The sequence below is a fragment of the Lissotriton vulgaris genome, chromosome 12, assembly GCF_964263255.1.
Source record: "Lissotriton vulgaris chromosome 12, aLisVul1.2, whole genome shotgun sequence".
NCBI lineage: Eukaryota > Metazoa > Chordata > Amphibia > Caudata > Salamandridae > Lissotriton > Lissotriton vulgaris.
In genome coordinates, this window is record NC_141700.1 from 71,770,589 (window position 1) to 71,777,200 (window position 6,612).

The 6,612-nt window shown below is 46.2% G+C and overlaps 1 long non-coding RNA gene across 1 annotated transcript; it reads left to right on the forward strand.

Annotated features, from left to right (window-relative positions):
* Positions 1-681: 681 nt before the first annotated feature.
* On the forward strand, positions 682-1,804 carry LOC147673333 (uncharacterized). The gene is made up of 2 exons (XR_015302523.1): positions 682-802; positions 1,703-1,804. It is a non-coding gene; the product is annotated as an uncharacterized LOC147673333 (long non-coding RNA).
* Positions 1,805-6,612: the final 4,808 nt, after the last annotated feature.

Sequence of the window (6,612 nt, forward strand, 5' to 3'; positions counted from 1 at the left end):
ATAAACCGGTATTATCTTTGTAAGGGTATCCCCTTCATATTGTGGCTCTAGTACATGTGCATTGCTACTAATGGTGCCTGGTGCTTTCTCCCACCAGCTAGTGTACGTGAGGGGATAGCTGCAGAGGTCTGTTTGCGTCATATTTTGGATACAAACCTCTTTGGGTGAGGAGTGCCATTAACACCCCCTGAGAAATATTTAAATTGTGATTTGTTTACATAGTAATTGACCAGCCTTTATCCTGCCTCTTACCGGTCTGCTTTTATTTATATTCCACATTTTAGATTCTGCTATTTTACTGTTAATTACTTTAAATTAGTCGTTGATTATTTTAGTCTGACTGCGGCACTACAGCTGGGGACCCACTTGGCCACCTGTTTTCCTTCGGGTGCCCCAAGGGATGGACTGGCTGTACTAGTTTCAACTGAGGTGGAAAATATTGGTCTAATCTCTTGAGGTCTGGCATCCGAAAGAACCTCTAAGTACCTTTCTTGAGACACTGCACAGTGAAATGTACTCCCTGTAACCAGAAGTGACACCCTTGGAGTGGGGCAGAAGCTGGAGCCTTTAAGCCTGCAGAGTTTTTGGCTCTTGCTGTTAGGACATTAGTTTGATTAGATCAGCCTCTTGACTTGGGCAGAAAATCCAAGTTTTATACCAGTTATCATTGCAATATGAACACACTACATAGTGGTTTTAGTTTCTAATGTTTCCCTGTTTTCTGCAGCTGACCTGATGTTGCTCAGTTGTCCACTCTGCTGTGTGAAGCCTGTTGCACCTGACTTTGCCTGCAGTATGAAAGGTAAGTTATGGGTTCATAAAGTGTGAATGTAAGATGCACTATATAAAGTATGTTATACATGTAACTAAATTTAGTTTGGATCATTGCCGACTTTGAGGAGGTGGCGTAATGGCATGAGTAAGGGTAGATATTGATGCAATGACTGGGACTGGAGGGAACCTGGGAAATTAAGTGTATCGAGGTAAGAATAGACTGCAATGCCATGAGTACGTCTGTAAAATAACAGATGTACTGCGACAGGTATAGGATCTGCCGATTGCAATAAGTGTGGTTTGGAAGGTTAATCTAGGTGAATCTAAAGTTCCACACTATGGAGTTGTCCAAGATGATGAGCATGCTCACCTTGTGAACTTACCCAGGAGGTATGGGGCTATTAAACATGTTGCACAAGTCTGTTTGCTTTGCATCACTTGGCTAAAGCTTCAACTAAGGCTGTAGGGAGATTCGTGATTGAAGATCAAACTGTGCATAGAATGCATCCTTTCCCATGCCAAGAAATGTCTTCCATAGCAGACTACCATGGATCTTAAATGGCGCATGCCTGCATGTAGGGTTGTTGGTTTCATAAGAACGATGAAGCTCCCAAATGCTGTAATTTCTAGGAGTGATGGTTACCAAGGGGGTATATGTATTCATGGGTTCTTAATCTCCTCCATTTTAAAACCGCCTCACAAGGCAGGGACTTGTGCATACTCCCGTTTTCTACTTCCCTTTAATATACTGGTGTGCTTGGGAGGGCCTTCTCTCCACTAAGTTAAAGGAGGGATCTTACCTTGTTTGGTTTACAGCAAAGAGGGAGAAGTAAACTTACAATCTGTTAGTCGTATTTGTCTTTGGATGCTTCAAGATCTCTGGTGTCCTTTGCTGTCCTCACTCATTTCTTCTTTTTTTTGTTTGTAGGTGACTCCTCCCACAGGAAGCCTCTAGGAGCAAATCTTTGGTGGCTAGACCTACTCTCCTTTCACAGCTTCACATTGTTTTACAATAAAGCGTTGAATTTAATTTTGTCTGTGCTAATTTTATGAACGGGGACAGTGATCAAGGTTTTTCTCCGAGGGGCTTTCCTGTGGGTTGACTGTTTGCACATAGTGTACAGGTCCAGCTTTAGAAGATACAATATAGCACTTTCTTGTGAGTGGTAGTGACCCAACTTTGTCAATTTGGTTGTCTCAAATTGCTTCTCCCATAAGTTTATTCGAATGCAAGCTGGCCATTAGAATGGTGTTTTAGTTGGGGGGGGGGGGGGGGGGTGCTCTTGAGCTCTGGATGTTTGCAATTGCATTGTGTACAGTGCCATGGTGGTCTTCTATGAATAGTAACTTGTTCACTAATTGCATCTACCCTAGCAAGGCTACATTGGCTGCATCCTCAGCAGCACATGTGAACCTTACCTTGAGGCTGCTAGGAAGTGGCTCTTATTGAGGTGTTGTATGCTACACACCATGGTGACAAGGGGTGGAATGAGGGCTGTGGGGCTTAATCTCCTGCATTGAACCCAGCTTTCTGAACTATTCTGCCCTCAGTGCCTTCCAGCACATGGCCAGGCAGTATTTCACAAGATATGTTGGTCTGATCATGGTCAAATGGGCCAGGCGTTCCAGGTGAATTTTCTGCCACAACACTCCTCGATCCTGTCCAGCAGTGCCACTGGTGAGTGCCCATAGAGCACGATCATTACAAATCAAGAATTCATCCCAGTCACTCTGGTCCTGCAGAAGCTTAGTAGGAGAGACTTAAAATGCAGGTACAACAAACGGCATGGTTGAGTGTAGAATTAAATGTATTAAAACCAGGCTAGGACTTGTGTGTGTGTGTGTGTGTGTGTGTATATGTATGTATATATATATATATATATATATATATATATATGTGTGTGTGTGTTCTCAACACAGAGGTACTAGCGATATGTCCCCCAAAGCGGGGCGGGGAAGAAAGTAACAGGGTTGCCACAAGAGAAAAGGGGGACCGTCCTTGTGGAGTACGGCCACACCACTGGGAGCATTCTTATGCTCAGTCCGATTCAAGAACAAAGTGTGTTCTAAGAAAACAAAAATATGGGTTAACTAGGTCTAAGGATAATGACAAACCGCAAAATCCACTCTTCACCGAGCTGAAGGGAAATGCAACCAAATTATTCTATAGAGGACAAGGCATTTCATCTGTCACTTAAAGACTAAAAGATTAACCAAGCAAGCCAAGATAACTAACTTTTGTACAATAATCCTGGCTTCTTCAAATAAGTCTAAGGAAATCTTTAATATAGTGTCTGAGTTATCCAATCCGGACAGGCTGACTCTGACCATTTAACAGTCCCAAAGTTTATGTGATATGCTCACCACTTTTTAAGAGATTACAAAAATAAAGGGCAGTATTCCCCTTAGCCCCACCGCCAATGTGACAGTCCCTGAAGACCGTAACTGTCAACTATCTGCCTTCACCAAAATTAGCAGGGAATATTCGGTTTCTGATGTATTCATCTGCCAGTAGATTCCTCACCTTGTGAATATCCCCCTGCGTCAGCAACGTGTGAAATTCTTTTGTAGCATGCCGGCATGGACGACTTCATAGGAGCACGACAATCGCGCGCGACTCCGTCACTGACTCATTATTAGGCCTACGTCTGCGTGATGACATCAGTTCCCTTTTTTCCGTGTCGTCGACGCTAACGGTTTTGGGGAACCTCTGTAGCTGTTGGTAACTTTGATACTGTTTTTCTCTTATGGTTGGCTTCTTGCTTATTTGTTTCTCACAGAGGATGTCGACTAAGAAGACCGGGTTCAAGCCTTGTGGGGAGTGCGGCAAGATTATGTCGATTACAGACCCGCATGAAGATTATCTGGTGCCTGAGTTCGGACCACAATGTCAAAGGCTGTTCTTTGTTTGAGAAGATGAACCTGAAGGCTCTTCGTAAGAGGGAAGCAAAACTTCTGGTGACGAAGTTGAAAGGTAGAAAAGAGAAGAAGACTTGGAGATCACGTTCGAGTAGGCCGAAGTAGAGGTCTAGAGCCCGCATGGCGTGTCTTCGCAGTCGTCTTCTGGTCATGCTTCGAGGTCAGCGAAGAAAAAGCATAAGAAGCGAAGGCCTGGATCTAGTCATCACTCCGGTAAGGGCTCTGAGTCGAGGCTGAAGTCTCCTAAGAGGAGGCATAGAAAAGATGAGTGTCTCCTTCGCTTGGTGTTTCAGAAGGTGAGGCTTCGCCCTTGTAGTCGCCGGTGCATTCTCTGGCTCCGGTGTTGGTTCCCTCTACAGCGCCGTCCCAGGCTCGAGAGGAAGAGGCTCCTTTACAAGAGGGCTCGGTGACTCCAGTCATTCCGCCTATGGAAGAGGAGGCGAATTTGGAACCTCAGAGGGCATCCTATGGGTTCTTACCCGCCCTTTCCAGGTCAAGACCCTACTTCGTTTTTAAACGCGATGTATGGAGTATACTCTAGGTTTTTACCCCTCTGGTGCACCTTCGGGTCCCATGGGTCCTTTGGCATATAATTAGGAGTTCCTCACTCCTATGCTCCAGCTCCTTTCGTCATTTATGCCGGTGCAGGCTTCGCCTTGGCTTTTCTCGGCGCCGCCGAAGTTGTCGACGCCGTTTCCATTGACGCCGGCTCCGACTCTACCTCGTGAGCAGCAGCTTGTGCTCCCTGATTCGATCTCTGCTCTGGTGTCGGTCATGGATCCGACGGCGCGGCTCGTGAAGGAAAGATCAAGGCTGGAAGCTCAGCGTCTTATAGAGGAGCAGACATCAAAAGAGGCTGAGATGGAAGGTGAGCTTCAGGAGGACTATTTGGATAATTTGAGGCAAACTAGTGGCTTAGAGCTTTCCCCTGAATGGGAGCTGTCCTCTGTTTCTGATACTCCTTCAAAGGACGTTGCACCATACCATGTGGTCATTAAATAAGACTTTGCCTACAGCGAATTTCAAGGCTAATATATTGACTGAGGTCCTTCATTCCCCATCTTCGATTGTAGAACCATTGCTCTTTGACTGAGCCTATATTGGAGGTTTGGAACAGGCCTCTTACAGCTCCTGCAGTGGCTAAGGGTGTTGCAAGGAGGTATAGGGAAGCTCCTGGTGATCCTGAGTTTTTATCCTCTCATCCTTTGCCTGAGCCTGTTCGAAGAAGTCTGTTGCTTTCCCTCAAGTGCCTTCGGGATAAGGAGTCCAAGAAACTGGATCAGACTGCAAAGAATTTTCTTCTGAGAGTATGGCTCTAAAATCGACCAATGCCTCATGGGGAGATTTATACATGCTCTGATGGACTCTGTACGGCAGTTGGCTCCAAAGATTCCTGTGGACAGCAGGAAGGATTTTGATGAGGTGTTGGCTGATACATAGGCGGCTGCACGTCAAGTGATTCAAAGTGGACTTGACACTGCTGATTCAGTTGCTCACATTATGGGAACTTCTGTTGCCTCTAGAAGGGCTGCTTGGCTGAAGTCATCTGACTTTTCTGCGGACGTTCAGGCAGCTTTGTTGGATTTGCCATTTGATGGTACTGGATTATTTGGAAAGAAAGCTGATGCAGCTTTAGAAAGATTTAAGGACAGTAGGGCTACTGCTAGATCTTTGGGGCTGCAGTCATGAGGCTCTGCGACTAAGAGGTTTTGGGCGTGCATCCTTTCAGCCCTACCATAAAGTGCAGCAGCAGCAGCAGCAAAATCCACTGTATAAATCCTACAGGGGCAGACAAAGAGCTCGTCTGACGTCAAGCCTCCTCTTCCTCCTCCGCTTCCCAAGAACCCTCCATCATCCGCAAAGCAGCCCTAGATCTGCCATTCCGGATCATGTGGGTCTGTAGGGGGTTGGCTTACCCATTTTTTACGGGTTTGGGAATCTGTTACATCAGATCTTTGGGTTTTCAATCTTGTAGAGAATGGGTATGCTCTTCCCTTTCGGGAATTTCCTCCGGATTACCCTCCTTGCCAAGGTTTTTGCTCTGAGGGCCACCTAATTCTCCTGCAGGAGGAGGTCCTGTCACTGTTACGAAATGGTGCGATAGAGGTGGTTCCAGAGCAGGAAAGGGGTCAGGGATGCTACTCCTGGTATTAACTGATTCCCAAGAAGATTGGCAGACTTTGTCCAATCCTGGATCTCAGGGTCTTGAACCTTTACCTGAAGCAGGAGAAGTTCAAGATGCTCACCCTTGCGCAGGTTCAAGCGCTGCTGGAAAAAGACTGGATGGTGTCGATCGACTCACAGAATGCATATTTTCACATCCCAATACTGAGGTCGCACAGGAAGTATCTCCGTTTTACGGTGGGATCACAGCATTACCAGTTAGTGGTCCTTCTGTTTGGTCTTACTACTGCACCTCGAGTCTTAACCAAGGTGATGGCTGTGGTGGCAGCACATCTCAGAAGATCAGGGATTACAGTATTCCCTAATCTGGACGATTGGCTGATCAAGGCGGAATCTCCACAGAAAGTGCTCCATCATCTCAAGACACAACTCTGTTGTTGTACAGGTTGGGTTTTTCAATAAATGTACCCAAATCTCACCTGGTGCCCTCCCAGCGCAACCTGTTCATTGGTGCAGTACTGGATACAACTGTGTGTCGGGCATTCCCTTCTCCACAACGGATTTGCGACATACAGGAAATGATTCCTTTGTTTCACAATGGAGCGGTTGTTCCAGTTTTGACAGTCCTTCGCCTGTTCGGTCTGATGGCTTTCTGCATTCTGTTGGTCAACCATGCACACTGGCACATGAGGGCACTCCAGTGGTGTCTCCACAAGCAGTGTTATCAACACAACAGATCTCAGGGAGTCTGAGGATCGCCAAAGAAGCTGCGGCGGATGTATCTTGGTGGGGTGT